This window comes from Spinacia oleracea, chromosome 4 (genome assembly GCF_020520425.1).
Source record: "Spinacia oleracea cultivar Varoflay chromosome 4, BTI_SOV_V1, whole genome shotgun sequence".
Lineage (NCBI taxonomy): Eukaryota > Viridiplantae > Streptophyta > Magnoliopsida > Caryophyllales > Amaranthaceae > Spinacia > Spinacia oleracea.
This window is the reverse complement of record NC_079490.1, coordinates 45,398,902-45,408,443: the sequence shown is the minus strand read 5'-3', so window position 1 is coordinate 45,408,443 and position 9,542 is coordinate 45,398,902.

Genomic DNA, 9,542 nt, shown 5'->3' with positions numbered 1-9,542 from the left:
TTGATCCCATACCAATAAAAACCCTAAATCGAACACCATTGAAGTCATTGCCGGTCGAGTGGAGAGAATTTCACAATGATGGTTCTTCTTGTCGAGGTCGTCGCCGGTGGAGGGGAGATAATTGTGAGATTGGTGCGAGTGTTTAACTTCGAATTGAAGAGCAAGTGAAGAGTGGGAAGATGGAGAAGATGGAGAAGAAGAGTAGTGCGCGGGGGCAGCAAAAACAAAGGGGAGCACGAGCACCAGCAACAAAGGGGAAGCAGCGAGAAAAAGATGCGCTTCCCAGGAATTAGTTTTATTTATTTATTTTTATTTTAATTTTTGTCACTCAAAAGATGCCCTTGTTAGACAAGGGCCACCTTTAACTAGCCACTTTTGATGGTTTTTCTACTAGTGTCAGGATGGGCTGAGTAATTATGCGGGCAGAGTCTGCTTAACAATGTGTTAAAACGGCAGACGGTCGCGAATACAAGACAAAGTGCAGCTTCGTTTAATTCTCAAGCTTAGGGTATTTGGTAGTAAATTGGTGATACTTTGTAATTGGTGTCGGTTCTGGATTACAGAGGTTCGTATTTATAACGTACCCGGTCGAAATAACATAGACGTTTGAAGAGTTCGAGTTTTCAAGAAAGTCCAATGGCAGCGCCAAACCTGACATCCCATCCAAAAATCTATATGTGACGTGATTGGATGAGAATCAAACTGTAGAGCCATAATTGAAGGAAATAATTCCCTTGGTCCAAGTATGCATTCAATGTTAAGTCTAATAAATGCGGTTCAGTATTAATTAACAAGTTAATAATTCAGTGAGATCAAGTGAGCTGAATGCCTAGCTAGAGGCCGCTTCAGTTCAAGTGGAATTAATGATATTAATCCACAGCTTACTCTTGACTGAACCCGTAGGGTCACACAAATAGTACGTAAATGGATCAAGTATTTAATGGCATTAAATACTCTATCTATGGATATTCGGAATCGACGGATCTTGGTTTCAGTGGAAGCTGAGATCGTCACAAGCAAGAAATGAATACTCCGGAAACGATGATATTGCCGGAAACGGAAATATGGATCGTATCGGAAATATAAATATTATCCAAGTCGTAGATGTTGCTGGAAACGGAAACATGGTACGTATCGGAAAATATTATCGGAAATGGAAATATTGCCGGAATCGGAAATATTGCCGGAAACGGAAATATTGTCAGAATCGGAAATATTATCGGAATCGGAAAATAGTTCCGGAAACGGAAATATTAAATATTTGTTCGAAACGGAAATTAATTTCGGAATCGGAAATATTAAATATTGTTCGTATCGGAAATGAATTCCGGAACCGGGAATTTAATCGGAAACGTATCGTACGAATAAGCATCGGACGAGGCCTGCCGGACGAAGGCCCAGCACGAAGCCAGGCCATCGCCCAGCAAGCAAAGACGGGCGCCAACGCCCAGCCCAAGGCAGCGCCAGGCCCACCGCAAGGCAGGCCCACCGCGCCAAGGCAAGGTTGCCCAGCGTGGGCTGCGTGGGCCGAGCGCACGCGTGCGGGCGCCCTCGTGGCTCCGTGCGTGTGTGTTTGTGTCCATGCACAATTCCTAAATCTATTAGGATTTGGTGTATGATTAAACTCCTATTCCTATTAGGATTATTTAATTAATTAGAGTCCTTGTAGGATTCTAAGTTTAATTAAATCGTATCCTACTAGGATTCCAATTCCCTTTCCAAACCTCTATAAATAAGGGCCTAGGGTCATAATTTATAAACACGATTGAAGTATTCAAAAGGGTATGTTTTGAAAGAAAATTCAGCCACACTCTTGCACAATAATAGCCGAAAATTCCTAAGCACCTTAAGCGCGATTCTAGTTGGTCAATCTTGAGGCGGATCCGGACGTACTGTGGACTATCTACGGAGGGACGACACTTGGAGTCCTAAAGACTTGTTCTTGTTCGGTTCGGGCGCAGCTAGGGAGGGCACGCTACAAACTGTATGCATCTATACTATGCTAAATGATTATGTGTAAATAATATGCTTTCCTGGCTTTATGGTTTTTCCGCATGATTTATGTATTGTCATATGTATCATAACCTAACAGTGGTATCACTAGCCTCTTATTATTTTCATAATCTAAATTGCATAAACATGGTTAAATATTACAAATTTGCAAGAATTAAAAGGGGTGATTAATTTTCGTAATTGTTAATTAATTGCAAATTGCGTTTATTTAATTATATGTACGCAGTTTTTCGGCAGTTTCTTCGTTACTCATTCAAATCGAGTGATTTTTGTGTCAATTCCGCATGTAAAAGGCATTCTAAAATTTTGACAAGTTTTTTATTTCCGCCGAACCTAGAATTCTCAAATTCGAAGCCTAACTATGACTTTTCGGAGGTTTTAGTTTTTCGAACGCAAAATTTTGTAAATTTAAGATGTTAAATTAAATATTTGCGATTCTTGTTGATAAATCTTGAATTTTTGATTGACCTACTGTATATGTTTAACAAGTTTGAATGCCTAGCCTTGTTAATTATGCAATCTAATTTGTAATTATGATAAATTTGTTGAAAATTGGAATAATTTAGAATTAATTTGATTTTCATAATTAGTTAATAAGTTAATTAGATACCTATGATTAAAAACCACCATAAAATTGTAAATTTGTGTTAAATTTTAAATTTTTATGACCTAGACTTGAATCCATGTTAATCGGAAATCAATTAATTAATAAATTTTTGATTTTTCGCCCTAAAATTATGAAATTAATATGATTTATTAATTTGTCATTAATTTTGAAAATAAAATTTTAATTTTTATGCGATTCGCTCATATAACTTGCACGCACAAAGCAATGGACGCTACGTGTTACCCTTAAGGGGTGTTGTATAGTGCGGGAATGCAATGAGCAAGGCTTTGGTGCACGAGCACAAGGCAGCAGCCCTGCCTTGTGTCGTGTGCTGTGTGCGATGGGCGAGTGGGCAAGGGCGAGAGCAAGGCAGCGACAGTCGCGTGCGGGCAGCAGGCGAGCTGCGCCACGACGCAACTGCCGCGCGCAACATGCGAAGCCTCGCGCGCAGCAAGCGCAAGCTCGCGTGCGACGAGCGCTACGCCCAGCGATGGTGAGCAGCGAGCGTGTTGCGACGAGCGCTGGCGCGCGCCTTGCGATGGTGAGCAGCAGCAGATGCGACGCAGCACATAGGCTGCGCGTACATGGCCAGCGATGGCTGCGTGCGTGTGGCCTATGGCTGTGCGTTGCGTGTGGCCTATGGTTGTGCGTTGCGTGATGATGTTGCGTACCTTATGTTACGATTAGATCGTTTTACAATTTTAATTTGAAATTTTCAGTTTACGTAATTTTAATTAATTTTAAAATTAATAATTTAAGTTATTTTCTTGGATTTTAATTTTGAATATTATAATTATAATAAATTTCATTTATTCTAATTATTTTACTAAAATTAAAATCATGAATTAATTTAAATACGACTTAAAATAAATTAAATATGTGGATTCAATTATAAATTTATATGAGCTTTAAATTTTAATTAAATTTGTATGTTTCCGGTTAGACTAGAAATACATTTTTATGTTTAAAATTAGTAAAGCATATGAATTTATTGGTTTAAGTGGGAGCCCTTTTAGTCATAAACTCTTGATTAGGTCTACAAATCCTTAAGGTTAAAACAACTTGATTAGAATTAATAAGGACTGAATAATTTGTAGATTATTGGTACCCTTGATTAATTGCTGCAAATATTTATGTGATGCATAACGTGTTTTACTAACCAGCTATGTGGGCCATTCATGATAATGAATGGGTGAATGGTATATATTGTATATGTACTGTTTTGCAGGTTATGAAGTGACTAGTATGGCCCAAATAGGATAGAAAATATGGTATGCGTACCATTAATTTGAATGTAATTGGTCTAAAGTACCAAAATTGTTTTTCAATTCAAATATGGTATGCGTACCATCAAATAGTTGTAATTAGTTTAATTATAGCTTATCCTATTTGAAGAAAATGGTGCCTCCCACGGAGATTTTCGAGACGGACTTTGAAGTTGAAGTTTCAAGATGAAGTCGGGCCATACTAGATCACATTTATCTTATGCACGCTTTAAGTTATTTATTGCTTTAAATATGTCTTAATTATGCATGAGATTGTGGCTTGATTATGTTGCATGATTAAGGATTTTAGTTCACTTAAAATCTAACCAACATAGTAAGAGCCTTAAGTTCCAAACTTAAAAATTGAGTTAAAAGGTGCCATGCCAAAATATACACTTGCTTGGATATCCTTTACATCAATCTAGTAATAGTTTTCGCTCAGCGAGGTGTTACTTATTGGTCCTAAAGGGGCAAGGTACACAAATAATTGTGAGTACATGTTAGTTTTGGTGAAACTCAACGATATAAGTAAGGAGTCCTTTTATGTCGTGGCAAAATCGATAGGTTTACCTAATAAGTTCTTAGACGTACCTATCAACCAAGAATAGTTTCTAGACTATTAGCAAAAGGTTTTTGCTTACCTAAAATGTTTTAGGATTGAGTCGACAAACTGTGCTTAATTCTTCAATGATTTTAGGGTCTTGGAATAATTTTATTCACACCTGCCGGAACAATAAATTCGAATAAAATGCTAATAACTTGTTTAAATTGCATGATTGCTTTTCAAGTTATTACTCATGATAAATGTTTAGACTTTGCATGCTTCAATGTATGTTTTAATTATTGTTTATAATTAAATATCTTGCACTGCAATAAATCCTTTTATAAAGGTAACAGTAAATTTCCTCGATTGGTAGTGAATCCAAGAACGATTCACGGAAATGAGAGAAAATGAGCAATTTAAAATGTACGTTTCTTATAGCGACTTTTATGGTTGTTTTCGAGTATCAAAATCGAATGGCAAACCAATTGGTGCTTGTGAATTCAAAATACACTGTAGTTTTGAGATCATAAAACATTGAGTTTAAAACGCTTAGCTTTACCAATGGTTAACAACGTAATATCTTTGTCCATTTAATTCTCGAATGAGTCTAGTCCCTAGACATTCGAATAGATCATCTAGTTGAAACTTAATATTCAACATAAATGGTAAGAACCTTGTTGGAGTGACATTGGACATGTCTAACAAAGTATAAAAGTCAACACTAAAGAATTCAATTCTTAAGACTATAAGAAAGGGTACAAGAAATAGGAAAACAAAGGAACAAATGAAAGGAATTTACGATTCCGTTTCTACCTATAAGTTTATGTTTAAAGAGAGTGACCTAGCAATCAAACTTCCTTGGTATCATATACCGCTTGAGGTTCTTACTTCGGTAATAACTCAAACAATGGAAGCTAGGATACACTAATGACCTACAAGTGGGAAATGAAGCATGGCAATGCTACATTAGTTGTAGGGTCATCTAGTTTGTTTTAAGTCCTTTCAAAGGCCGGAACTTAATGGCTATTTTGTTCCATAATCAGCATACCTAAATTTCTGTTTTCAAACACAGAAAGACTCACATTCAAGAAAAACAAAAATAATGTTTGTTTGTTTATTTGAATGAAATGGTCAATTACGGGTTGAGTAAATATGCTTGATTAAAAACAAACAACTCTTTAACAATAAAAACTTTACTAGGTTCAAATCAACCCCTTGATTTGAGTTCCACTAATCTTTGGCATTGTTGCTTAGACCATATCAACAAGTTAACATTCAAAAGCTCTATGTTGATGGACTTTTGAAAGTTGATTGATTTCTAGATCATTCAAGACGAGCTAGTCTTACTTGTTGAAAGTAACAAAAGATATGAACTATTGTTAGAACGCTTAGACAATAGAGTTCAAAGCTAAAGAAAGGTTTTATGACTTTATCATTTCACACAGATTTGAGTGAATATAGGTTTATTTACTCAATGTGATATAAGTTTGAATCTGTTTGGCTAGTTCAAAGATTTAGAAGTATAAATCCCACTTGGTAAGAAATCATAAAGATCTAGGATTAGATCATGTTGATGATTACTTAAGTCAAGAATGATCATCAATGATTGTGTGTAGTAAAATTCACAATCTAGCTCCATAAGATATGGCATATCTAAGTTGGAATAATCGAAGTCAATTAATACTTGATTCGATCAATGATGAATCATAAAGACTTTTCCTATAATTTCTAAAAACAAAATGCTCAACTACCACCAAACTAAACCAAATTCGTCAAAGCTATTGAAAAGTAATTTCAGAATATCTTTTCATAATATATATCTAGAGAGTTGCTAAACTCAGTGGGAGCTTAGTGTTTGTCATTCGACAAACTAAGGCCCAAGTATAGATATATGTTTCATTGTGATTTATTCAAATGAGACACAAGGGTATTGTTTCTACCACGAATGTTTTGAGAACATAATGTTTGTTTGCTCGAAATGATGTCCTTTTGGAGATTCGTTTCCAAAATGACAAGTGGGAGAAAATAGACCTCGAAAGTCTTCGAGGCGAACAACAAACATAAAACGGAGATTCCGGAGGCTTTTCGAAGTTCTTTAGAAAATCCGAACACTTATTCTTTGAGGACTTTAGAAGTGGCTTTTAAAGAATAGACATCTCTTAGAAGACTTTACAAGTGCTTCAAGGAGAATAGAATATTCAAAGGACTTTTAAGTGGCTATTGATATTCTATTGTTTGATGTTCTATACCCAAGTAGGCGTAGAGTTCATGTCACTGAAACTATGCAATTCTTCTATTAGACAGTGAAGAAACCTACAACTTGCAGTCAAACTATTATCATTAGATTAATAAATTTGTGACTTGTAAGAAAGCTATGACGAAACCTAGATTCCCTAAAATGGTTAGAGGCCATATATAGACTCAAATGTTTTAGATGGTTAGAGGCCATAAAACATACTCAATGTTTTGATGACAAAATTGAAATTTTGTTGATTTGCAAGAATAGTTTCACACCTATTGGTTGCAAGTTTGTTTTAAGGATAAAAACCATCAAACATGAAATTGTGTTCACACACAAAGCTAGATTACTTGCTAAAAGTTACAAGCAAATTCACGGCGTGGATTGTGTTGAAACCTCATGCATAATCGTAATGCTCAAATCTATAGATCAAGCAATGATTGCATATTCGTACATATGGAAATTGGATGACAAAAAAATTCCTCAATCAAATGTTGGAATAAACTATGTACATGATATTTCATAGGATTTGTGGATCCAAATAAATGCTTGAAAAGGAAAGCTAGCTTATGAAATCTAAGTACAGATTTAAGCAAGTAATTGGGAATTAGAAATGTATTTTAGTGAAGCTAATAAGTATTTTAGTTTCATAAAATGTACATGACTCTTATAGATATATAAGAAGTTTAGTGGGAGTACATAAAACTTAATTGGTCCTATGTGTATCACACACATATCTCTCTATTGTGAAATAACATTCAAATGCTAATGACTTAGATTTGAAATTATTCATCAATGATGAACCAAGGCGAAACTTAGTACATATTGGGTATTAAGTTCTATTTACAAAGATCTTATAATATTGTTTTGGATTAAGTAATGGCATTTACTAAATCAAACACGAAAGACTCCATTGGAGACATTCGACCCATATGAATAAATCTAAGTAAAGGATGTTTTGAACTATGTATAAGCATTTACTAAGTTAAACATCAAAGAGTCAAAATGAGATTCTTAAACCTGTATTATATGTCAAAGAATTTAGCTGGATTTAGTATCTACTGAAACTAGATAAGCTAAAGTTACATGAATAAAATTCAATTGGTAATTATTCTGCAAAATAATTTATCATGTATGATATAATATGAGGATCGCCAAAAACGTATCGTATGACTTTGGACATGACGAAAATATACCAATCTCTATTGATCTAAGTGAAGATCAACTAGATTGAGATCAAGAAAAACTTATGGTACTTGAAAAAGTACATAGGATTAGTTCTTGATTCAAGGAAATAAAGATATGCTAAATATTGGTGCTACACGCATAAACACTGGCAAAGGATCAAGAAAGATCCCTTTGGAGTTAACCATTGGCAAGAACGAGCTATAGAGCATCGTGTTTTGAAATGGCAACATGGATTGAAGACCATGAGTTGTTGCGTGGGAAATTAAAATAATAATTTCTATGTTCTAAGATACAGCTGGAAAGTCTTCCACATATCTGTGAACTGCTTGGATAAGTAAATCCAAACAAAGCATCACTAGCAACCTAAACAGTTGAAGTAAAAGTACTTATTGCCTAAGAAGCAATAAAACAGGGTTGTTTATGTTAAAGAGTTCTTGGGTAGATCACATGTCTGTTGACTTAATGATTCTTCATTGCAAAATGTTTAGAACCACTAATGGAGCAAGAAAGACTAGATCACAAAATAAACATACTCAAAAGATCTTATCATCTATCTCGAAGAACATTCGATGAAAAGGATATTAAGATTGGCAAAGCATGATAACTAAACCTATGCAACAAGTGAGAAACAACACTCACATTGTGGCACTGGAAATCAAGCATAGCTTTGAATTCCATGAACTGTTTTAAAGATGGGTTTGAGGCCCATGGTTGTAAAACGTTGGGGTTGAACATTTATCATATATGAAATGTATTTTTCATATTCCATTTAATCTTGGTTTAGTATTAAATGATGAGTCCCTTCAATTTGACAATATATTCAAGATAGACTGTCAGGACCAGTCTTGTGACTAAGAAATGTCTATCAAGTGAACTTGAATGTTAAAAGTTGAAAATGGTCCCTGGTCGGAGTTTTCTGTAAAATTGGACGCATAGAAAACATTAGACGACTAGAATGCAAGATGACTAGTAGTTCTGTTTCTTGAACTATGTGGACATGGCAATGTCATAATCATTTGCATAGATACTTACTTTGGGAAGACTAGTATCGGACAGACCTATGAAACTTTACTGTAAGAGATGAAAATCTGTCATAAGTAAATTTTATTAAAATTATTAGACACTAAATCCTCAATACCTGAGTGATTTGAGATTACTTGTTTAAGAACTGGTTGCTTTGACGTTGACCAACCGTCGCACCGTAAAAGGAGGCTATAAAGGCAACGCTCAGGTAATCACCTATCAAACGAAGTCTAATCTCAAGATCGCAAGATTGGGATTGTCCTCCCATAAATCGGGATGAGATGCTTAAAAGTTGTACAAGGCCACTCGGAGAGCTAGAAACTGTGAAATGCATGGCCGTGCTCAGATGAATCATAGGCTATGATTATCTGCTTATTTGATCAGTTGAACTCTGAAACCGAGAAACACCTCTGGACATAATAAGGATGACAACTCTTACCTTATGTTCAAGAGCAAGCATCGAGCGACAAAGGAATTAGGAAATGCACACTTGTCCCTAAGGACAAGTGGGAGACTGAAGGAAATAATGCCCTTGGTCCAAGTATGCATTCAATGTTAAGTCTAATAAATGCGGTACAGTATTAATTAACAAGTTAATAATTCAGTGAGATCAAGTGAGCTGAATGCCTAGCTAGAGGCCGCTTCAGTTCAAGTGGAATTAAT